Source organism: Betta splendens, chromosome 2 (assembly GCF_900634795.4).
Source record: "Betta splendens chromosome 2, fBetSpl5.4, whole genome shotgun sequence".
Lineage (NCBI taxonomy): Eukaryota > Metazoa > Chordata > Actinopteri > Anabantiformes > Osphronemidae > Betta > Betta splendens.
The window spans coordinates 3,111,898-3,138,376 of record NC_040882.2 but is presented as its reverse complement, the minus strand read 5'-3'; the positions used below and the strand labels follow the sequence as shown (position 1 = coordinate 3,138,376).

Sequence of the window (26,479 nt, the reverse complement as noted above, 5' to 3'; positions counted from 1 at the left end):
CAGTCGAACCCAGTTCAGGTCCCGGTCCCGTTCCAGTCGAGTCTAGTCCAGGTTCCAGCCCAATCGAGTCTAGTCCAGGTTCCAGCCCAGTCGAGTCTAGTCCAGGTTCCAGCCCCGTCCGGTCACGTTCAGGTCCAGCCGAGTCACGTTCATGCCCCAGTCCAGTCGAGTCACGTTCCTGTCCCAGTCATGTCCAGTCACACTCAGTCCTTGTCCCAGCCAGAGGGCACCGTCCGTCTGACGAATGTTAGTCACACCCAATCAGGCCCGACGTCTACTCCGTCGAGCTCGGCAGCTGCAAGCAGTCATGCCGGCTCCGGAGAGGACGCCGTCCCAGTTCCTGTCGGCCCGTTAGGGGTCGTCCCTGTCCTAGTCGGCTCCAGTAAGGACGCCGTTCTAGTCCCTGTCGGCTCCATTAAGGACGCCGTTCTAGTCCCTGTCGGCTCCAGTAAGGATGCCGTTCTAGTCCCTGTCGGCTCCAGTAAGGGCGCCGTTCTAGTCCCTGTCGGCTCCAGTAAGGACGCCGTTCCTGTCCTTGTCGGCTCCAGTAAGGACGCCGTTCCTGTCCTTGTCGGCCATGTTGAGCCGTTCCTGTCCCTGTGGGCCATGTTGAGGCCGTTCCTGTTCCTGTCGGCCATGTTGAGGCCGTTCCTGTTCCTGTCGGCCATGTTGAGGCTGTCCCTGTTCCTGTCGGCCATGTTGCGGCCGTTCTTGTCGGCCATGTTGCGGCCGTTCCCGTAGCGGCCGTTCCAGTCCCTGTTCCTGTCGGCCAAGTAGAGGCCGTTCCAGTTCTTGTTCCTGTCGGCCAAGTAGAGGCCGTTCCAGTTCCTGTTCCTGTCGGCCAAGTAGAGGCCGCTCCTGTTCCTGTCGGCCAAGTAGAAGCCGTTCCAGTTCCTGTTCCTGTCGGCCAAGTAGAGGCCGTTCCAGTTCCTGTTCCTGTCGGCCAAGTAGAGGCCGCTCCAGTTCCTGTTCCTGTCGGCCAAGTAGAGGCCGCTCCAGTTCCTGTTCCTGTCGGCCAAGTAGAGGCCGCTCCAGTCCCTGTTCTTGTCGGCCAAGTAGCGGCCGCTCCAGTCCCTGTTCTTGTCGGCCAAGTAGCGGCCGTTCCAGTTCCCGTTCCTGTCGGCCATGTAGAGGTCGTTCCAGTCCCCGTCCCTGTCGGCCCTGTAGCGGCCGTTCCCGCCCCCCTCCAGGAGGAGGTCCGCTCCAGGAGGAGGTCCCGCGGACCTCCAGGAGGAGGTCGCACCTGCTGCAGCTCCTGCGGACCTCCAGGAGGAGGTCGCGCCTGCTGCAGCTCCTGCGGACCTCCAGGAGGAGGTCGCGCCTGCTGCAGCTCCTGCGGACCTCCAGGAGGAGGTCGCGCCTGCGGCAGCTCCTGCGGACCTCCAGGAGGAGGTTGCGCCAGCTGGAGTTGCTGCCGCGGTTCCCGCCGACCTCCAGGAGGAGGTCGCACCCGTCGTAGTTCCCGCCGACCTCCAGGAGGAGGCCGCTCCTGCATCTGTTCCTGGCGGCTCGGTTCCGGCCGCACCTGCCTCTGTTCCTGGCGGCTTGGATCCGGCCGCACCTGCATCTGTTCCTGGCGGCTCGGCTCCGGCCGCACCTGCATCTGTTCCTGGCGGCTCGGGTCCGGCCGCACCTGCATTTGTTCCTGGCGGCTCGGCTCCGGCCGCACCTGCATCTGTTCCTGGCGGCTCGGCTCCGGCCGCACCTGCATCTGTTCCTGGCGGCTCGGCTCCGGCCGCATCTGCATCGGTTCCTGGCGGCCCGGCTCCGGCCGCTTCTCCGCGTCTGTCTTCGTCTCTGGTTCCTGCCTTGTCTCTGTCTCGGCTGCCGGACTGGTGGCCTCGCCCTCGGCGCATCCGGCTGTTAGGATGGCTCTGCCTCCTGCGGCGACGTCCACCTCGACTCCTCAGCCCCCCGGATCAGCGTCCGCCTGGAGGACATCGCCATTCGGGGTGGTCCCTGGGGATGTTGGCCCAGCTCAAGGGCACTAAAGGTGCCACCCTGCCTCAGCGGCGGCTGAGCAGGATCTCACCACGTCTCCACCCTCCGTGAGGGAATCCCTGGACTCTGTGTCTTTTCCTGGTCGTGGTCTTGGTTTCTGTCTTGTGGACTCTTGTTTTGACCCTCCTCCGGTCCTCCCTCCACCCACCCTGCTCGTGTGCCTTGAGGGGTAGGGGTTCGGTCCCTCCTCCTGGGACCACCCTCCACCCGCCCTGGTTTGGGGGGGCTTCCGTGGGCGCCGTGGAAGGCGCCATAGGGGGGGGTACTGTCACGTCCTGTGTCATGTCCTGTTTTATTTTGTAGTACTTCCTGTTCCTCAGTTCTGTCCCGGTTCACTCAGCACACCTGTTACCAGTTAGTAATCAGCACCCGTGTATTTAGCCACCACCAGTTCCCATAGTTCCTTGCCAGATTGTTTAGTTTCGTACTTCTACCCAGCACTTAGTATCCTGTCTCTCGTGTTTGATTCTGATTTCCCTTGACTACCGTATCCTGCCTGAACCTAGTCTGCTACCTTTGCCTGGAAAAGAACCTTGACTGAACAACTGACCGTGAGTTTTTGCCTAGCCCTTGTTTGTACCGTCGCCGTGATCTCTTGTGTATCGAACCCTGCCTGTATACTAGACCTGAGATTGCCTGCTCCCTTCTGTGCATCCCTACCGAGCTTTCCGTGTATGACCTGGACCGTCTGACTCTGCGTACCTAAATAAAGCCTGTATTAATCCTCTCCCTGCGTCTGTGCTGTGCATGTGGGTCCGACGCCTGCCCAAGTCTGACAGAATGCTGATGGTTGTAAAAAGGTTAACAAAATACTTTTAACTTAACGTTGAAAGATTGTCAGTTGCTTTTGTGACGTTGATGTCACATTAAAACAACGTTTGATCAATGCTTGATCAACATTGAATCAATGTTGCTCCATCAACGTTGATTCACCTTTCAAAATTAACACATAGTCCAATTGTCATTCTACCATAATATGACATTGATTCAACTATGATTTAACGTTGAAATGTCTGCTGGGAATGAACAAAATCTACCAAGAAGAACACATTCTTACACAATTACATATTAAAACCACAACAGTTAGTCAAATACAGTACACACTGAAATATTTAAAAGAATGATCGCTCATGATCGTTACCTAGAAGGCATGAGTGCTTAGAAGAAATTTATGCATTTTCATTTTACAATACATTACTGTATGCTAACCTAAACTTACAAGATCATAAATAAGGTCAATGACAAATAATACTAGTATAAACAGTTAACCTGTATTTTGCTATGAAATCAACATTTAAATGTTTAACATACTGTTGCTATTTAGTTTTTTTGCTGTCATTTCCATGGACATTTATTGTATTTATTCAAAGTTCCGTTTTTTAACCATTTACTTTACATTTATTTAAACCTTTTTCTTAAATGTCGACTAAATTTCTTGGCTAAAACATGTTTTTTAGTCTTCGCAAACTATAGTATCATCAGAATGTGGAGCACTTTATCCCTTATTTTTATACTGTTGAGATTTTTTGATGTGTATGCTTTAAAATATTACACATACAGTACATGAAATATGTACATGAAGTGATCCTGTCTTTCATACTATCACTCCTTAGGTAATTCAATTCAATATATTGTGTACATCTTTGACACAAACAGAAAAACATTTGTGAGGCTTTTTGAACATAATTAACCCCGTACTTCATTCCTCATGTACAATCCAAATCAATGCTTGCTCAGTTTTGTGACAGGTGAAAAGTTATAAATAATCAGCTATAATAATTAATTTACAGGCATATTGAAGGAGTCAAATGTGGTAAACCTGCATATACAAAAGTTTTAAATAACTCACAAGCATTTAAATGGAGGGGCCCCGCATGGCTTGGAAAAGGGATTGTAAGCGACTGAAAATGAGACAAACAAGGAAAAAAAGAAGTGTATCTCCAGGTGGCTATACAGTAGGCTATATGATGCTCTAATCTGGAGTCTATTTAAAAGCCATCTCTTCCTGTCAGGATGCAGGAGTTTCTCTCACGCTGCAGCCAAGAGTGTAGAGATGCAGCCTTTTCAAAAGTGCTTGACTTCAGCCACGGTGGCTGCTCCGCATCAGATACCCTTTCTCCTTTTACATGGTGGCCTTTATCACCTTTCTGAATGGAGACAAAGTGCCCTTACCTGAGCTGACCTGTAGCAGGTTTCATGGACTTTCAAAGGCAAAATCCCCAGCTCAATAAAGCTGAAATAAAACCGAGTAAAATTACATATTTCACATAACAGACGTTGCCTTTATTATGTAACAGAAGCAGATACATTATATTAAGGTCCAAACACAACATTTTTTCAAATTGGCCTGAGTAAGCATGACTGGGATGTTTTCTAGCTTTACATTAATATCATGTAACTTAAGGTTGAATTAGACTTGACATACAGTATATGCCTGACCACCTCAAAGGCAAGCACACTGGGGAGGTCAAGAGGTTCAGGTACAAGGGACAGATCATTTCAAACAATTGAACTTCCAAAAAGGAACAACTTAAAAGAGCACAGAACAAAATATTCACAACACTAATTCGTAGACGAACCATATCAATACAGACACAGGGTTTGTTTCTCCCCCAGCAATTATACCGATTTGGGGAATATTTTTAAAATGTTGCCATGACACACGTCTGAATTACAAAGGGATGTAATCTTAAGGACAAAACATGTAGCCACACCTAAGAGAAAAAAACATTTTTGTGTCTTACATCCTGGGCAGCTGTGTACTGTAGTCAAATCTAATTCTAAAAAGACAGCATCTCACATTCAATCAGGGAAGATTGAAAATAGCAAAACAGTATTATCAGGACAGAAATATTATGTATATAAAATACATACATATGTATAAAAAATATACCCACATATAACACATATACACATACATAGACATTCACATCAAATGATTTTTTATGCACTGTATTTACATTCAACTCCTATAGACTGCTGCAGACATACACCTACAGTATGTATGTACTACACAGACAAGGGTTAACTTTTACAGAGAGGAATTGTACAGACTGATGATGACCAGTAAGAAGGATCTCCAGTAGTGTTCTCTGGAGCACCTAATACTAATCAGACTCTGGCTGAACATGGTCCTCTGTCCAGCCAGGAAACTAAATAATGCATATTGAAAAAAAAAGCTATACATAGATTAAGACTTGCAAGACTTACTGCAAAAAGTACTACTTATTCTGAGGCTTTTACAGTATAACCCTATTGCAGATGCAGATCAGATGAAGATGTGCAGTCGAGCCTGAAATTAATTATGCACCTGGTAAATTTGGGATGTTTTTCAATTGAATAAGTTGAATAATAAAATGTTTTTTTTGATCATAAATAAGGCATATTCTCTTAAAAAATAATTAGATGATGTACAAGAAGCATCATTATGGAAAATATAATTACTCATCTTTTATTTAGGGTTAACCCTCTAACCTGAAAGGGTCAGAGATCATTATTAAAGTTAATTAGAAAAAACTACCAGTGGAGACATGCAAAAAAACGGTCAGTTTAATAAGAAGCATTTGATTGCTGTAACTCAGTATCATCTGGTATCTATCTGGTAGCAACTGCTCTAAGGGTAACACTTACTGTAAGTACCTTTTTTAATTGTAATTAAACTTGCTTACTAAACTTATCTTAACTTCTGCTATGGCTGTTCAGCTCCAACATGTCATAGATCATATAGAGTTAACGTCAGTAATTACAGTATAGTCAAACAGTACAGTACTCATCCAAATCATCTACTATACATACTTGTCTCTTAGACCCAACCGCAAGTAGATTACTCAAAGAAATGTTACCATGATTCAGCTTCTTTTATTCATTCTTTTTCTTTTCCATCTATTTATTCTATCAAATAACCTGCCACCATGGGACTATTCAATACGTGACTAATTTTGTCTTTTTGTCTTGAAATAAAATAAATACACCAATAAAATGAGAAGCTGTGTCTGTGAACATCTGACTGGTAGTGTGTATATGACTACATTTGTATGTGAGTATATACTGTAAAGTATATTTTAATTTAATGATAGGTTAATAAAGCTTGCTTTATGTGGTAATTTTGGGGTTTTGGTTGTGCGAAGTCTTGCAAAGTGCCTTGACATAATGTGAATATTATTTTATATATGAAATAAAACTACAGTAAAGTGAATTAAATTGAAATTGAAGTTACTGTATGCAAAGTCCAAACCAATAATCACCATATTTCCATTTATTAAAGATGATTGAAGCATTGATACACATTTGTGTATTATGTGTAGGTGTATGGTAATAGGACATAAATGGTAGGCAAATTTATTAAGTTTAAAAATGTTTAAAAAAACTTATTGATAATTAATAATAATAATAATAATAATAATTAATAATAATTTGGTTTTATTAACATTTCATTTATATTTATGTCTCCAATGCTGCAGATCATTGCCCTGGAAAACAATTTTACTGTTTCACTTCTGTGCAGGAGACCAGTATAAACACAGCCCTTGTACACAGCCCACTGTAAGTACGTACACAAGTTTACTGTACAGTAAGTACATCGCAAGTCCTAAGACTGCTGACTGTAAATACTAAAAGTGTAAGCTGAAATGTAACGTGGGGCTTTGTTAAGTACACAATGTGCAGTAATGACTACATATACTACTATGTAAAAATAATATATATAAATAATGTCTATTTGGCAATCATCACAGTAAAATAATTTTGTTTAGAGTATTGTTGGAAACACAAGTAGCACAAACTGAATGAATAGAACATAACTGAAGGCTCCAATTATATAATTTTAATTAATTAAGGGACACCACCCTGTTTTCAGGCACCACTAACCAAATTAGGAAAAAAATCATAATAATGACAGTTCTGTGATGCTGGGGAAGCTGCTCCATTTCAGCAACCAACCAGGAACTGGCATTGGAAAAGAGGAGAGATGGAGAAATGTGACAACAATCAGGTTTTGGTGTGTCTTGTACAATATTCTCATTCAAAATATTTCCATGCCTTGTAGTAACTCTATGTGGGGTTTCCCTGAGGATTCCCCAGGAATTTTGACTCTCACCACATGCCATTTGATCCCACTGATCCCGTAGCAATGCAGCGGGTAAACAAACACATTGGTGAAGTACTGCACCAGTTATTAGGCAGCTATTTTTGACAAGGACTTGCAGCTGCAAGTGTGCCAGCAAGCAAGCCACAGAAACCAAAAGAGTCGTTTCCACATAATGTTTCTTTGGAGAGTAATGCCAGATGCTCAGGAAGCCTCTGCTGTTCCACATCGTCTTTATGTCATGATTTAAATGACAGTTTTAAGTGGAGATGGATTCTGAGGACGTGTGAGGACGGTCACAAGCTCCAGAGATCATGTTTTATGGGGATGAAGAGCAACCAACAGTGAGGATCAACATATGAACCACATTTAGCCTTTATGTTCACACATGAACTGACACACACACACACAAACACACACACACACACACACACACACACACACACACACACACACACACACACACACTACTTGCACTATGTCCTTTTTTTAGGCATACAGAATAAGGAGTAAGACCTTTGTGGAGGATGTCACAGACCCCCCGCTGTGCTTCACGCTGCAATTCAGTGATGCTCCGAGATGGGACATCGCATGACTGGGAGCACAATAATGTGTGTGTGCATGTATGTATCTGTGTGAGAATCTGTGTGTGTATGTGTGTGTGTGTGTTAGATATACTTTCAAAAACACACACACACGCACACATTGAAGTGGCCCCCTGCTGTGTTCCTATCAGTGTCAACAGTGACTCAGTGCGCTCAAGCAGCAGTAAAGCCCCCAAAATCTCACTCCACTGACCCTGTGTAGACAATGAACTGTATCTAATTACTGGCGCATGCACACGCCGTTCCCTGGCACTGGCCATGGATATTCACAAAAAGCAATCAGAGTGCAGGCCAAGTTCTTTTACAGAGATCACATTTTTAACTGCTTAAGCCGCATGAAGTTATGTGCACGATTGAACACAAAAGGCTGGATTCATGCCACTGTGGAAAAACAAATTTCTGTCTCTGTGGACATGAAGCCATGGGAAGTGCAACATGTTGGCATGTTGTTAGCGTCCATTGAAAGGGATCTAACATGTCTTTGCTGGGCTTCCTACGCCCATGGCTGAAAAGTGAAAAAGGACAGTTCTGACATTTTTGTCTGTTTTTTAGGCCTCACCTAATTGCGCTAACCTGTTGATCTTTTTTTTTAAGTTCCATCAGGTTCTATGCTCAGATTAGAAGAACCAAGAATAGATTGCACCAGGACAGAACAATCAAGTTTCAGTTTCAGATGAGATCCAGTAAAATTTAGCTCATTACGATTCGTAACACATGTTCCCGTCAGCAGTACAATCCGCAACTTCAGCCAAGAGAAATGGGAAGCAATGGATTAATTGCATCAGTGGGACATCAGTTGTGTTTCTATCACTGCACAGTGCAGAGACACAATGCAGCTTCTTTCAGCTGCTGGCTCATGGTGGCTGCCTGGTTGCCGGTGTCTGACCCTACTGGATGCCGGATCTTGGCTCTCTGCTGCGGGCTAATGGGTCCTCATACTCCAACAGTTTGAACATACAGTACGAGCACTCTAGCTCATACAAGTAACCATGAATATCAGACTGTGTTGTAGAACTCGCTGTCTTCTAAATAATCTACAGCAGGACCTTCAGCCAATGAATAATAGTGCTCTACGTGTATGTGATGAAAAAAATGGCAGACAGAGCAGATTAGCTCCAGCAGGCTAGCTCCACCCCCCTCTTAGATCGTTGCAGGGGCAGGTACAGAGAAAGCCAGGAAGTACTAGTACTGGCAAACAATCCGCCAGGGTGTCTTGCGATTATGCGCAACCATCCCCCCAAAACCCCCGGCTTGCAGATATGCACATATTTCGGTGCACTACGTGAGATCGTGCCCTAGGCGACCGCCTAGTTCGCCTATGCCTAGAGCCCTGGTCCCTTAATTCTTAAATACTACTCGACATCATTTATATCAATCCCCATTAAAAATCAGTGAATTTTTTCTTTAAGCACATTCAGTGACTGTATCAGGCAGGCTTGACTAAAAGGCTCAAATTAAATTATTTAAAATGCTGCCTAGCTTGAAGGGAGTCCAGTAATTGGGCTACCTGATAGGCTGTGAGGGATTGCCCACGCCCACACACCAAGTCTGTGCTCAAACTGGCTGGTACAGGAGTTTTATTCCACATGTAATTTCCCTGCTGTGGAACTAATAAAGGCATTCTCAATTTTGTTATGAGAGCTGCTCCTTTAACTGATTCTAGTCTATTTCTAAACAGTTGTCGTGGGAGGGAAAGCATGAGAAGGCCTTCCTGAATCTAAAGGAGGCCTTGTGTGATGAGCCAGTTTTGCAGAGCCCTGACTTTAACCAGCCCTTCACTGTCTAAACTGATGCTTCAGCAATGGACCTACTGTTGGAGCAGTCTTGCTTCAGAGGGAGGGTGCGGCCAGTGGCTTATGTTCCCACAAGTTACTGTATGGCAGAGGGCGACGCGGTACTCAGCTGTGGAGCTAGAGTGCCTGGCCATCAAATGGGCTTTAAAGACTGTTAAATATTATCTTCTAGGCAGAAACATAATTCTTCAGACTGATCACAGGGGCCTGCATTGGAACTCATCAGCAACTCCTACTTTAATAGGAGTGCTTGATCTGAGCCAGCCTTGCTCATGACGGCTGGGCTCTACCAAGCGGAGGGTGGACTGTGGGCAGAAAGCATCACACCTGGCAGTGAATTTGATTTTAATATTTATTTTTTGTGAGTTTCTTATTGAATTTATATTAGGGGGGTACTGGCGCGACATTTGTTGCCACAGAGGAATGACTTGGTGTGTGTTTTCTCAGCCGGCCTCACCTGAGCAGGGTGGTGCATGCTGCTCAGGTGTGCAGGCGCAGACCTGACGCAGGATGCAAATATGGAGTCAAATTAGGTTCTGATTAGATCTGTGTGTGTGTATACCGATCTGTGCATGCGTAATCCGATCTGTGCTTGCATTACCAGATGTGTGCGTGCGTGCGTGCGTGCGTGGGTAATCAAGTCTGTGCGTGCGTAAACAGATCTTTGCATGCGCCATCAGTAAGTGGACTACAGTAGCTGCTTGTGGAGCTTTCAGGATCTGCTGTGCCACGTCAAAGGACTGCGACAACTTCCTTGCTCATTAGCCAATCAGAGTGTGGAGGCAAATTAAGGTCATGTTATTTCACTTGTAAACTGTCACGGAACGGCAGAGAGAGGACCCAAATGCGCAGTGCAGACGCAGCAGACAGAGGGAGTAAGTATAAGGGCTTTAATGCGGGAATCGTAGTCTCAAAACAGTCCGGGTCATACACTTGAAAACCAGGTCAGGATCAGGCGGGAATCAGAAGTCAAAAATTCGGAGCAGGGTCAAAACACGAAAAAGCTATCAATAGAATGCTGGAAAGTGACGGTAGGAGTACAACGATCTGGCGGATACCTGTGGTGACTACTGGTGCTTAAATCCGGGTGGCTGATTACTGATCTGAGACAGGTGTGCATGGTGAACCGGGAGTGACAGGAAACAGCTGACATGAACAAAAACCGGAAGTCCTTCAACATAAAACAGGAAATGAAACTGGAACCAAAAACATGACGACTAAGTCCTTTCAAAAAAAAAGTGGAAACTAACATGATGAACGGAAACCGGAAGTGTTACAAAATAAAACAGGAAACAAGGCCAAAACCTGACATAAACTTAGCCACGATTTGTGCGTAATTTAATTTTAATTAGTGTAGGCATGGTATAGCACCACTAAGTCTACAAGTACAAATCTGGTTTACGCATGCACAGATTGGTTTACGCACGCACAGATTGGTTTATGCACGCACAGATTGGTTTACGCACGCACAGATTTGATTACGCACACACGCATCTGGCTACGCACACACGCATCTGGCTACGCACACACGCATCTGGCTACGCACACACGCATCTGGTTACGCACGTACAGATTGGTTTACGCACGCACAGATTTGATTACGCACACACGCATCTGGCTACGCACACACGCATCTGGCTACGCACACACGCATCTGGTTACGCACGTACAGATTGGTTTATGCACGCACAAATCTAATCTGACCTCATTTCACTCCATACACGAAGCACTTGAAAAAAGTAGCCGTTTATAGATTGGAAATTTTGGTAACTTTTACAGCAATAATGTAGCATATTGTATTTTTAGACTAGGCTCAGATTTTCTCACCTAAACAAGTGTTATTTAACAACAAAGTTATCTCTGTACAAAGGTAAGGTTTAACCTTAAATACTGTAACTAAACCCAACAAATCCAACATCCCACACCAAGCTTTTAATTGTAATTAATCACTGTACAATTTGACAGAAACAGTGGAGAGAAAATATCTTCCTCTCTTTGTAACCAAAGCAGCAGTCGAAAATAGTTTCAGGATGCCAAGGTCAAACCGGGACAGAACGATGGAATGAGCACAGAGTAAGAGTAATATATTGGACCCTTTGCTGTTTTACAGTAGTAGTAAAAGGGGGGCAGTTATGTTATTGTACAACAACTACTGTAGTATTCCATACACTGTAAGAGTGAAGTCCTATAGAACATATTTTAGAAAACAGGCCCAGTGGAACAGTTTGTTGAACATTTGTTCTGGTAGTGATATACAGCTTGATTGATGTATTTCATGTCATTAACAAATAGTTTAATGTAAACACACAATGAAAGACAAGTACAAACAGGAAACTAAATACTAAAATAACTGAAAGTCACCAGCCACTAGCCAGAGATGTAAACCAATACAGAATACTATGTAAAAATACCTAAATACTGTACTAACACAGAACACAGGACAGGGAATCCGCATTAACGTACTAACAGGACATGACTACCCACACAAAACAAACCAACCTGGACACATACATTTGATGGGGGAACACACAGGAACACAATGTCAACTCAAGGAAACAAACCAAGAAAGAACACATGAGCAGGGTAAACCTAAATACCTAAAACGGGTGTAACAAATCACAATCACCAGACAGGAAAAGGTGTTTGAATTATTTTAACCAGGAAAGAAAAGGGAGGATGGTAGTTCATAAAATGAATCCCAGAACCAGACAAAAAAAGACACACAACAACAACAAACAAAACAATACATTTCTGAATATCCAATTTTAACTAAGTCATCGTCAGGAAGTGGATACACAACATTTGGAAGTGAATGACCAAAACACATCTCTATTTTTTTAACAGCAGAATCACATAAACACATGTTCAAGCTAAGAGGAAACCAGGGGATTTGAGGAACCATCTGTTAACCAAAGCTTTTGGGAAGCATACTAAGATGATCTTGGGATATTGTTCTCCCCAGGTGGGAGGGCGGGGGTTCCGCAGGGCCCCTCGGGTCTAAGCAGTAAAGGGAGGGATATGGGGATCTTAAGATGCATTGCCTTTTTATTTTCATTCAGAGAAAATAGAAAAGTAATAAATGAGTATCACATAGTCGGACTAATGTCTCTACTAAAAGAGAACAAACACAATTTACCTTCTTTGTTGCCATCACTCAGAATCAGTAAGCAGAAATAAGAAGATTTGTCAGTTGGTAAAAAGTAAAAACCATTGGCACCTTTACTCTAAAGGCAAGCTCAGTGAGTCAGTGCTTTGAAACAATACCGTCAATTTATAAATTAAAAATGTTTATAATTTAGTTTGGTCTAGTGGTTTAAACTGTTGCCTATGTGTATGTACTGTAGCCCTGGGATGGACTAGTGTCTACTTGCCCTAGGGACAGCTGTGATAGTCTCCAGCATCCCAGCGACCCTTACGAGTAAAGCAGCTTAATTGTATTTGTTCAGGCAAGGTGTTTAAGCAGGTGCTTAATAAAGCTGCACTGAAGTAAATGTGTTTTTTTCTCTGGGTTGCAACTGATAAGCAACTGACAAAAGACATCTGTCAAATACATCGTATGCATTTTAATTGGATCAAATACAATGACCAGATGATGTATTACTCAGACATTGACACTTTAAATGTATTTTATTACATTTTTATTTGTTGGTACAAACATTCATCCTCTGGGTGTCTGTAAAGATAAATAATATTTTTTGTTTCTTTTCTACTTATAACGGTCTGGCAATTTACATCAAAAATTAGGTAACAAAATATGTCAGATGTGTCTACATTATCACCTTCAACTACAGTCATGTACTGTCAGATTTTCAACAAGACTGTGGACAATCAGTCTTACGATCACCTGATAATAGGACCGTCTCTGTCCGTTGGTTAAAGATTTCCTAAAAAGCGGCTTGTCCACTGTTAGCATTATGGATTAGTTACAGTCTGCAGACTGCTGTAATTACCACAACAAACAAGACGCTCCTAAGCTGGGCACTTTTTTTACTCTAATTCCAGACTCTTTCAACTTGTGTTGAGGATTTCACCCATGTTCTTGGCTTGTCTTAGCTTTTACCTTTCGCTCTACATGTATTTCAGCCTACATACGTTGCTCAAAAATGACATCCCATTATTCCCCTTAACCTGCAGTTAACCCCAGTTTTCCTCCTGTATTTACCAGTTTATTAAAATTCATCTCCAATCCCCTTCTCCTTTCACCTACTCCATGCAAGGTAATGAGTCATTTAATTCCAGGAAAAAATCTTGGTAGGGTAAACAGATTGTTGAATGCTTGTTGACCTATCAAAGCAAATAGAATTGTGGCACAGGATTGAAAATCTAAATCTGCATTAGTGGCTTTTGTTGGGCCTGAAGCTACTTCCCCAGCATGAAAGGGGTTTTTACCTCCCTTTAGATTGAACAAGGACACACACAACTACACACATTGAGTACAACACACCCTATAATTAAGAGTCAATAATTGATTGCTGAGGGTTTCTTGAAACCAAAACATTCTCAAAACTTTCGCCATGCCCTCAACCTTCTTTCAGTCTTTCTACAACTATGCCATTAACAATGTAATTCCATAATGTATATAGAAAAAAACAAGTAATAGAAACTGATCTGATCCTGTGATTGGCTGTTTAGGGGGAACTACTGTTATGACAACTACTGTACAGCTACTACTACTACTACTACTATAGTATTTATATTCCCATAATATTACTGCCCCCATTACTATTACTACTAAAACGATCTCTGGTAATGCCACAGTTACCACTACAAAAACTACTTATATGCAGAAACTATCAATGTTACTACTCTTACAACCAGTAGGGGTAATACTAAAACTGGTTTTCTGTACCAGGTATTTAAAGTATTTTTGCACCAGAGACCCATTAGAAGTGGTGTAACTGAGAACATCCTCAGGTACTATTGCTGCCATCATATGGCTTTAGGCCATAAACAGGAGATTAATTAAATTGATGCGTCCAAGAGGCGGTCCTGCTGATAAAATCAGTGCTAAGACGCTTCTTAACAGATTATTAGCTACAACATTAAGCCATTAAAATCTTATTTCACACTAATCATCTATCGCAGAGTCTATCAAGGAATTAATACATCCGTGGCCCATCAAGATGTGCTAAATCCTGATTAGCATTAGGCTGGACAAAATGTCTGTTGCCATGATAAATACAATGAAATAAGCATTTTAATTAAATTTTTTACTTGTTTTATATTTTTACTATTCATCATGTCCCTCTTCTCTGCAATAATACACTACAGTATATAACGTGTTTTTGCCCTAAAGTTATATTTTATTTGAGTCAAAAAGTGACCATGGTTCTTCTGCAGTGTGCATGTTAGGAGGACTGTGGTGGCAAAAAAAAAAATAAAATAAAATAATGTCACTAATAATAAATACTGTATTTGCTGACTATAAGCTGCTACTTCTTTCATGTGCTTTGAACCCTGTGGTTCGACTGCGGCTAATTTGTGGATTTTACCGGCTTGCGAGTTGTTTTTTTTTTTTGAGGATGCATGCGAATGTGATTGACTTGCTGGCTGCTTCGGATGAACAGAGCCGTCAGAGCGGATTCTTCTTTCTGCCTTAAATAAATGGCTAATTTGCCAAAAGAGATTGTGAAGATGTTTCAAATATTCTTACACGCAAACCACGAAAGAGGTGCTGCGCCCAAGAAAGGCCAAAACAATCGCCACCTTAATAGAAGTTGAGTCGAAAGTCCATCAGAGCACGGACAACTCTGCGGCAACAACTCCCTCCATCACAAGGAGAAAGCCAACAAAACAGCGAAAGAATTATAGAGAACGTGTGTGACGAAGTAATTGTGAGCCTCACCTGTGGATGTGGATGGTGGTTGTTTAAAGGTTCCACATCCAACACACTTTATAGTCACCATTGAGTACTATGAGACCACTTTCATAGACCTGAAGAATGTGCCGGCAAAATATCTCACTGTATAGCTCTGCAGGTACTTTCTGCTCTCATCTTAACCTGCTGTTTAGTTGTAACTTTGTTCACTTCGAAAACCAAAGTGACCACAATTGAAACCCTGGCAACAACATGGCAGCTACATAGTAACTTAATATAGACTGGCTACTTTAAACTCTATCTTAGGAAAGGTGGCTTTTGTAAATGGTTAAACAATGGGGAGCTCTGTTGTAGGCACAGAGGTTGATTTTTACCTTTTAAGTGAGGACACTAGATACCTGCTTTTTCACTGTGTTTAGTTTGAGGACAAACTGTCTTTCTCTGGGCCTTTGTGAACATGAGCAGAGGGAGAAACATGACACAGGGTCAGTTGGCGAGCTTCAGTAATAGCGAAGAAATATTTAAATTTACCTAGAATTTGTGAGTTTTTTAAAAATACTGTATATTGTCCCGAAAGAACAGACGTTTCGTCTTGAAATGTGATCATTGTACATTTAAAAACATACCCAAATGCCTGGAGGATGACTCAGATGTGGCTATGGTGCAACTTGTGCAATCACTAAACCAGACCAATTGCTGCATTAAATAATTTAGTCTTTCTTCTGATTTTGTATGAAAAAAATTGTCTCATTATGCTTGCGGCTGGCTGTGTGGCTGTTGAACTAAGAACTTTGAGCCAGATAAAATCTTAGGACAGGAATATGTTTAAAAATGAACTAGTAAACGTACACATAAGTTATATAAATTGTTATATAATTCAAAGCACTTCATTTTTGTTAGATTGTTACTATTTAAGTGAAGTTTTTTGGGGGCTAGACAGCTAAAGCCACCAAACTATGTTTAAAAACACTGAATGATGCTTAAATGTTAATATGTTTCCAAGAGTGTGACAGCTGTGCCTCCTGGTTTATTCTCTTCTAAAGGTTTAAACCAACAAATTCCATAGATTTGAGATGACACTATCTTCAAAGACTTCCCTTAGTTTTCATCAAGCCATCTCTCTTTCTCCAAATCCTTTACAATAACACACAAGACACTGCACATCAGTCAAAGTGATATTTTCTATAGTCACTTGATAGTATAGACAGACAAAGGCAGCTTACCAAAAAAAGAGAAAAATGCAGATGTTTATTTTCTTAGGTTACACTGTGATGGATGGAGGCCCTGTAAGAGGAGGGTCTGGTATATGATATGAAGGAGTTAGAGGTGGTATAAGCATCCAGCACGTGAAATGCTTCACCTCCATACGGTGAGGTCTAAAAGCATGGAGACAAATAGAAAGAGTAACTACCACAGCTGCTGTAACAGTGGTGAAACGTCAACTGCAACCATTTAAATCTTTGCAACATCAGTAATATAGCTTTGAAGCTATATTTTATTCCTGACTTACACACACTTTATTATAAGAGCATGTGCTTGACTTATCCCTTCAAAAAGAACTGGCTCGCAAAGGAACTAAAACACTAAGATTCTTTTTCAGTGTGTATAAAAACACATAACTGAAGCTTAGACCAAAATATAAAATTTTGTCATAGACTTTGGTTCTTAGCAAATCTAGTTCCTGTTTTACTTTGTAACTTCCTGTTCACATCAGTATACATTGATGTCTTGTGACAGTCTTGTTTTACTTCCGGTCTGATGACTCACCAACTGCTATCAGTATTCACTCATGGTACTTAAAGCGATACTTCACCTCTGGAAAGCAAGTTGTGACATAAATATTTTTCATTTTATCAGCAAAAATGTGCAACCACCTATTATTGGTCTATGTCCAGAGAAAACAGGGAAAATGAAAATATGTGTTGTGGCTGAAAATGGTCATATCCTACAACACCCAAATTGCATTGCACTCTGAGGAATTACCTGACCTGCAATGATTGGATATACCTGTCATTTAGCTCCGCCCCTCTCAGCCTGGCTGTTGCTGGGGCAATTAAGCTTCAGTATTCATCCAGTCTAGTTGCCAGATTGTCTGTGTTTCCATGCCAGCATTCCAGCGTTCAGATCGTGAATCCAATCCGTGTATGACCTCCAGTCCTGACCGTGTCTAGCTCTTGCCTTGTAATCTGTAACCTGCTACCGAGTGTGTGTTGACCACAGCCAGATCCTGACTGCCTCTTGCCTGAACCCTCTCTGTATTTCCGCCTGTGCCAGCTGTATATCGACCTTTGCCTGCCTGACCACAATTCTCATTAGACCATTTAAACCTTGTCCGCGCTGTGCCACCCAGTGCGAGATCCACTTTGAACTGCATGCATTGGAAAGGAGGGAGACGTAAGTCGCTTGGTTTGTGCCTGTATTGTGGCCAAACTGGCCACATTGCTATTTTCTGCCCAGTAAAAAGGCCACTATCCCAGAGGATAGTGGTAAGCCAGTCGTCCATGCCCAATGCCTCCACACGCCCCACGCCTACAGTTACCTGTACCTTCACCATCGGAGATAAATCCATCCAACCGTCCGTTCTAGTAGATTCGGGGGCTGATGCTAGCCTGATGGACTCCCTGGTGGTTGGGTTGGGCATCCGCACCCTTCTCTTGCCTACAACCATAGAGGCAACCGCCCTGGACAGACACCGGCTATGGGAGGTAAATTACAACACCGGTCCCATAATCATGTTTTTTTCTGACTCCCATTCTGAGCAGATCCATTTCCAAGTCCTTGAAACCTGGTATCATCCAATGGTCCTGGGTTACACCTGGCTATGCTGATACAACCCATGCCTAGATTGGAGGACAGGTGAAGTGGTCCAGTGGGGGACCGACTGCCTCAGGTCCTGCTTCCTGACCGATGTGGTGTGATGATGTGATGTCATCCGACCATCCTCGCCAGCAGGAGCCGGGTTTTTCTTTGTAGATAAGAAGGACAGCTCCCTTTGCCCCTGCATAGATTACAGAGCCCTCAACATCTTCATGAATTCTTACCCTCTTCCCTTGCTCTCCTCTGCTTTTGAGCTTTTAGCCGACGTACCTTACCAAGCTTGATCTGTGGAATGCCTACCATCTGGTGCCTACGGACCACTACAAGTATCTGGTCATGCCGTTCGGTCTCACCAATGCACCTGCACTGTTCCAGGCCTTTGTAAATGATGTGCCTATGATTAATGGTCCTAGGATTAATGTGTTTGCCTTTGTCTATCTAGACGATATCCTGGTATTCTCACGGACCGAGGAAGAACACCGCCAGCACGTCGGCCAAGTCCAGAAAAAGCTGCTGGGGCACAAGCTTTATGTCAAAGCTGAGAAATGTGAATTTCATGTGCCAACTGTCTCTTACCAAATGGACCCCTCCAAGACCCAAGCAGTGATTGGCCAGTCCCATTGGGATGTTCAGCGTCCAGGTTTACCAACTTCTATCGCCGTTCACCCGACGTTTCAGGACGATTTCTTCACCTCTGCATGCTTTCCTTGCCAGCAGATCCAACTTACCCCCAGGTATTTACCAGTTGACAACTCAGTCCCTCTTTTCAACCAAGTGTCCAAAACATATCGCCAAATGTCAGATGACATGACTACAAAGTCTAGCATCGACCTCCGGCCTAGGGTGTCCTGGTGCCACGTGCACTGATGGACAGCATTATGTTCGAAAATGCTGTTTTTTATGACCAAACTGTGCTAGCCATTTTCTGTGTTACAATGGATTCAGTAACCATACATGTAAATTTTGATCCTCGTGGTAGGTTACAGCTACGCGAGAGGAGTGGCGATCAACTTTAATGGTAACACACCCCTAAAACAGGCACTGGAATCTCCCAGCAGAATAATGGGGTCCCCAGTTGGAGCGTTTTCCAACACTCCCTCAAGAAATCCAAAGAAGGACTCCACATTGCCATTCGGCCCGTAGGCACACATAGTAGTAAGTAACCTATTCCCGACCCAAAGGCCCAGGTAAATTTCCCTTTTGGTCCACAGGGAAAAACTCTTAACACGTGAGGCTAAGCTGGTGAGCTACAGTATAAGCAAGTCTACACCAACCTGCCGCCTCTGACCGTGGGCGAGTCCAGCCCCTCGCGATTTAACTATCACTGCATATATAAATCTCACCTTTTAATTACTCCTAGATCTGAACACAGTTCAGAAATTTTAACTGCTTAGATGCACAGATCAAATCATTGTGCTGACTCAACAGTGCTATACATTTAATTCACTGCTAGACATTACTGCATTTTGGTCAGCATGTAAGTAAATCTACTGCCTTAATCATCAGGTCAATCTTGTCCTGACTTATAGAGTTTAAATTTCTCATTTCATAGTTCTTTCTCATACCCCTTGATTGTAGCAGATTGTGCAGCAATTGGAAATAAATTCCACATCTGGATATGTTTATGAGATGATGCTATTGTTAGATGATTAATATGATTATTCCATCATCTTTTGCTCTATTCCAAATTATTTACACGGAGAAGAGCACTCACCGATACTATGGTGGCTAATGATAATGAGTGTGAGTGAAGTTAGCATATGGTGCTTTTTATATTAAAAAGTTATATTATAAAGAAAGACTCAATAAATTAATCTGTGAAATCTAAAAGACAAAGTCCTGGATGGAAGTACTGTAAAACTAAGGTTAGTATTTGTATTTGTTATTATTTGTTTAAGTTCTTATTTTAGGGTTGAGAAGCAGACACTACTTTTATGAATGGGCTTAAAAAAGCTTTAGATGCTAGGGGACCTCCTTCATACATTAAGCACCTGTACATTTCTCACTTTTGAGGTAATAGAGGTCAGCATGTAATGGAAAGAATGGTGAGGGGATTTTTTTAACTGAAATAAATAAAACAAATAAATGTAAATATTACTGCTGGGGATGTTTAACACCAACCAATCAGAGCCTTTTGGGGGATGGCCTAAGACCGCTGCAGCTCTCGCTAAACTGGAACCGAATAGGACCAAGGGCAGATACAGTAAACGGTGTATAAATGGAAAGGTAAAGGTGTCTTATGTGGACATCATCAATTTAAATCTCTTCAAAATGGTGGAGTTTTTGGAAACAAATTATTCAAGGCAAAGCTGAATCACCATAGTGCTTCAAGTCTGAAGTATCACTTAAAGAAAAACTTCACAGATTTTTAATGGGGTTGACCAAAACGACCTCGAGTAATATTTACGAATGAAGGGAGACTCAGATTGTTCCATAATTTCTATGCTGAGAAGTTAGCACTCACTGTATTCCTCCAGTTTGCCATAAGCTCAAAAACTACTAAAAACTAGTGCGTCTTGGTTTTCTCTGTACCTGCTCCTGCAACGGTCTGAAAGCGGGATGGAGTCAGCCTGCTGGAGGGCAACTGCTCTTCCAGTCATTGTTTTTCCTTGCATATGAATACAGCACTACTGTAATATTCAATTATTCGAGATACGCCGTCAAGGGGACTACAAGGCAGTCTGTGCAACGAGAGCCGGTGTCTGGCATAGCCAAATGCCTGCAACAGACAGCCAAGTGCCAGATGCATCATGTCTCTGCACCAATAGAAGCAAAACAGAATGTCCCAGTGCTGCAATGAATCTACCACTGCTGGTTTCTTGTGAGTGAAGCTGCAGATTCTACTGCTAACTTTGTGTACTGATGTTGTTAACAGTTTTTGGTTTCATGCATTCAGATGACCTGGAAACTAGCTTCAGAATGCCAAGAAGAAACTAGAAAAAACAGCTGTCACAGAACGGTGGAATGACAACTCAGTAAGTAATAAATTAGACCATTTATTGTCAATTATTGAGTACAGTTATCCTGTGTATTAGCTTGGCTGGCAGCAACCCTAATACTAATAAAATAATTAATTTTATCCTTTTGTAGGTAATATGGGCCAGTCGCGTATCGCACAGAGACTCTTGGAAGGGACAACCGTCTTGTTTTTCCAGCCACTAACAGCAGATGAAGAAAAGAAGACGGTTTGGGCTAAATGAAGAATCTGTGGCTTTATAACAACTGTCTGTTTAGGTAAATAAAATAATCTCACAAATAAAAAGCTGCTGAACTACTTAGAAACTATGTCTTTTTTCAAACACAGTTAAAACATAACCTTTTGTTAAAAATGTAAAGCAATGTCTGTACATTTGTCTGTTAGATTCAGTTGTGCTTGTATCTCTGCCGGATGCTAGCTCTCAGCTCTCTGCTGTGGGTGGCGGTTCCTTACGGGCAGCCTCATCCTCCTCCAAACAGTGTAACTCGTCCACGCTTTACCTTGGCTTATGCAACCAACCACAAATATTAGACTGTGCTAAAGATCTTGTTGCCTTTACGCGTATGCGCTGAAACACAATGCAGTAGTTTCGCTCCAGCAGGCTGCCCCTGCCCCCTCTGAGTCTGACCGTTGCTGGGGCAGGTACAGAGGAAACCACGAAGCACTAGTTGCAGTCTGGGAGCCCATGGCAAATACTCCACCACCATGTCTTGGAGGAGGAATGAATGATAATTTCCCAGCATAGAAATTATGGAGGAATCTGAGTGTCCCTTCATTCTTAAATACTACCCGAGGTTAGTTTTGGTCAACCCCTATTGAAAATCGTTTAAGTTTCTTTCACCAAAGAGTAGTAGTTTTAAAATAAAAATGAGCAATATACGACTTTTGAGTTAGTTGCTGAATGCTTCTCATATAAATTGTTAATGGCGATTAATCGCAAAAAACTCATGCAGTTAACGTAATTAAGAATTTAGATCATTGCCCAGCACTAGTAAATATATGATGAACTTGGAATACTTTATTCCTTTCTGTATGTCTGTCAGGAGGACACTGGTTTTGTTTTGTTTTGTTTTGTTTTGTTTTGTTTTGTTTTGTTTTGTTTTGTTTTGTTTTGTTTTGTTTTGTTTTGTTTTGTTTAAGTGTCTTCTTGGTTTGTTGTCTTGTCAGTTCCTGTAAATTTGGTTCACCTGTTTTGTTTTCTATTTAAAAGCCTAGAGTCACCAGGATTACTTGCACTCACTTCCGGAACAGGTTTCTGTTTGTTCAGTGGAAATGAGTCGGGTTCGGAGATGCTCACCCTTCACAAAGCAAGCACAGGGCTCGCTGAGACAATGGTCCTGATCCTTCCTTATCAGAAGGACGAGATGTCTGGTGTGTATTTAATCAGTACTGAGGAAAGTTCTGTGACTCCCAGCATTTCTACTGAGGTTTGTTTTGTCCTGTCCAGTTCTATTGCTGTGGATGATCCTGTTTGCGCCAGCACTGCTGAGTGTAATTCTGTTGCAGCCATGATAATCATTCTGTTTTAAATGGTACTGCTGCTGATTCCCTTGTCATATTATCTGTCCCTGTTTGCAGCAAAAGGCTACACAGACTTTGCTGGACCCCAGGCTCAGTGGTACCACAGAGTCATCTCCTTTATGGCTGGGGGAATCTTGCCTGCCCTGTGTCCTTACTGTCTTTTTTCCTCCTAATGTGTGGATAGGGGGTCTTTTAGCCTGCGGGTCTAAAAGTTCAGACCTGCTCCATCTCATCAGTTTTACAGCCTACCCCAGTTCTTCGTCATGGTTTGCCTGCTCCTGGTCCGGTTTCTTCGTCCTGGTTCAACAGCTCCGGGTTTAGTTCTTCATCCTAGTTTGCCTTCTCCTGGTAGTCTGGAAGTGACCACTGATCCTCGTTCAGGCTCTGGTGGTCCAGTTAAGATCACATGGCTGCATCCTGAGGGTTCAAATAAGGCCACTCCTGCCCCTGTCGGAATGTCTGAATCTGTCCCAGCAGCTGCAGTGCTTCCCCTGGTGGTTCCTGATGGCAGCATGGCCGCTGTTCAGCCCACATCATTGGTTCCTCCACCTGCTGAGTTTTTTTTCAGTGGTCTCTGAAAGCAGATGGGAGCTGCTCAGCCCACTGTATCGTTGACTGCTCCTGCTATGATTCTCCCGTTGGTCCTCTACTCGTCCACCTAGTGCGGCTCATTGTTGCTTGTCTTTTAGTGTTACTTGCCAAGCAGGTGACTCATTCGCTGTGATGACCCCTGACAGAAAAAAAGCTGAAAGTTCCTGTTTATTTTTACGCTTGTAAATACTGTCTATGGTTCGGGCATTTGGGTCCTCCCTCTGGGTTTGGAAATAAGCCTTAGCAGCCATTCTTCCCACTCATGGTGAATGTGAATACAGCCCTAGCACCTGTTTTCCCAAACGTGTATAGATAAAGTAAATCCTTTGGAACACACCACACAATTTACTTTACATAGGGAAAAAATAATAAAATAAGTGAGAAAGAATACATTTTCCTTGCTGACTCCATCTCAGGCCACAGAGATGGAGATTTGTCTGGCTGTCCTGAACCAGTCATGATGTAATGCCTGCTGGCAAGGCCTTAGACGTCAACACACACACGTCATCAAACCAGCACAAACTCATAAGTCCCTGCGAGGCCCATCACTATCTTTTAATAAATTGATACAGTTGTATGACATCCTAGGCAGGTTAGGAAGACAAAGGTTGGGGTGATAATCAGCTTTAATTTGCAGCAATAAAAACAATCTGTGGGGATCAGACGTGACAGCTGTCTGCACTACAGCATGCCTGTTACAGGGTTTCATATTGCAGAGCTCAGAGTAGAACTCATGATGAATGAACTGAATCATTAAGAGGTATCTTACGAAAAGCAGTAATATGTAAGTCTGTATGGTTTAATTACCCCAAACCTTGCTGTGAACTCCACAGGTGAGTTATTGTATTGAGCAGAAGCCTGATAAACTCATGACAGTAGATGCTGCTCCTTGCCTACAGTGATTTGTTGGTGGATTATGTGATTCATTATCTGATTAGCTTAAATCAATTAACAGCCTAAATGAAAACAAAAGGGAGCCCTTTAGGGGAGGAAACAATGGCCTGGGGAAAATTGTAATTTGTGTGTAGGCTTAACCTAGTTTCTACTTCATTGTCCTGTTACATTTTACTAAAAGATGTTTCTACCATCTGCCCAGTCTTCCAGTCAGTCCTCTACAGTCTCTGGATGGATAATACAAAAAAAATATATATAAATATATATTTATATTATATTGTATTTATAAATAATTATATAATTACAAGTGGCGATTGTATAATCTACAATAGTTTCCTGTTTATTGTTTAGCTGTACTACTTAACTATAATTTGATAAAAAGAATACTAAGTAAAAGTATTATTTACCAAAAAATGAGAAAAAATAGTTTGTAACAAAGTTATCACTAATTATTGATTAAATACACTTTTTAACCATCTATTTTTATTGAAGTTTTTAAAAATGTATTAGGATGTGATGAATGTGCATGGTATGTAATATTTTTATGTCTGTAATATTGTTGTTTAAGTAACTGATTGTTTCGCTGCACAAAAAAAGCCATTTTGCCCTCAACTGCAACCATGTTTGTGAGATAAACGTCAACATGGTAAAAATGTAAAATTATTCTTTAAATAAATGCTTTTTCATTTGATGTCTGACTAGTTTATGTAGCCACAGTCCAATGCAAAGGCAGTGTCAAATCCTCGGAACAATGTTCTCTTCACGTTCAGACACTGAACACCGCCTTTCACCATCTCTCTGGTCATTCGTTAATGACTCCCATGCAGTCTTGCAGTAAAGAGGTGGGTTCAGGCAGAGTTCAAGCCACACGGCCGCCACATGTTTGAAGCACAACCACCCCCTACAGCATCAAACTCATCACTCTTTGATCAAAGTCTCATTTGAATGCCCAGAAATGGTGTTAAGAGCACTCCAGCGTGGGAGCATATGTGTCACGGATGACCTTGAACTCGATACAACTTACTTCTATTCTGCTTTCCAAAGTGAAAGTGTGACCTCAACTTTCCTTCTAAATGTTTATATTCTTGCAAGAATGTGATCAACTTCAAAACCATCTTACAAATTTGATTATTTTATTTTATTAAACCTGGAGTCAAACACTTCTGGGTAATGTTTTGGAATCTTTTGGGAATTACAGAATTCCCATGAAATGGACAATTATTGCATGATACTGTAACTTAAGGATGGAACAAAAAAACACTATCAGAATAAAGCTTTTGACATTGGCGTGCATCTAAAATGTACTGGCAAACTCAAAAGGTGTATGTCTGAATAGGTGAACTGCAATCACATATGAAGTTTTGAAGGGAAAAGATTATGTTTGTTATAGTAACATTCAATTAAATTCAGTTTTATTTACATAGCGCTAAATCACATCACAGCCTTTAATTACAATTTGACAGCAACACTGAAGAGGAAAAACTCCCTTTCTAATGAGGAAGAAACCTCCAGCAGAACCAGGATGGATGTGGGCGGCCATCTACCTTGACTGGTTGGGGTGAGGGGAGAGAGAGAGAAAAGCACAGCAACAACAGAGCACAGGCATGTTGGTTGGACCAGAGACTGGACACAGGCAGGTAGGTTGGACCCGCAGCTGCCCATCACAAAGTGGGAGAGACTACTGGTGAAAAAGAGACAAGGTTAGTTAAACATAGAACAATGATGGGAGGTTATTGGATAGAAGAGATAGAAGGAAACAGAGGATCTCAGTGTATAAATTAAGTCCCCCAGCAGCAGTGGCGTGCGGTGAGGTTCATGGTTGTGGAGTCAGATTTTGCAATCATAATACCTTTAAAAAGTTTATATTTTTCAAAATCATTTTTATTTAATTGTCATAATGCATATTAATAATGGCCACATTTCACATTTTATCATAATTCCTATCTCACCTAAAGAAACATATTTGGTCTTGAAGGAACATATCTTTTAAGAGAGAGTAAGACCTGAGTAAGAGACCTGACCTATAACCTTCATGTACAGTATTTTACACCATTTCACCATTTGTGGGGATACCCTGCATTAAAGGGTGGTAGCAGCGCTCCCTTCTGGATGAGGCACAGACTTGTCCAGCCTCCCCTCATGAGTTTTCTCACGTCACAAAAACATTGATAAACACATTGGGTAGGTTGTACAAAGTCATGGTGGGAATAAATCCGTCGGAAGGCTGCAAACATTATACTGGAGACAAAATGTAAAACAGAAAGGGATTGTGCCTTGTATCAGCACATTTACTGACAGTTTCCCCTTGCTGACGCCTCACTTCCGGTTTCTCGCCATATTAGATCAGGAAATGCGCAGATGTAACGATTTTTACTCAGG

General features: G+C 42.3%; 1 long non-coding RNA gene across 2 annotated transcripts; it reads left to right on the top strand.

Annotated features, from left to right (window-relative positions):
- The first annotated feature begins 9,231 nt into the window (after positions 1–9,231).
- Positions 9,232–24,771, top strand: LOC114846192 (uncharacterized). 2 transcript variants are annotated; one of them, XR_008693978.1, is made up of 6 exons: positions 9,234–10,357; positions 18,560–18,851; positions 19,097–20,938; positions 21,014–21,092; positions 21,208–22,465; positions 22,673–24,771. It is a non-coding gene; the product is annotated as an uncharacterized LOC114846192 (long non-coding RNA). The 2 variants fall into 2 exon arrangements; XR_003783986.2 differs by having other exon boundaries at positions 9,232–10,357; positions 21,208–24,771.
- Positions 24,772–26,479: the final 1,708 nt, after the last annotated feature.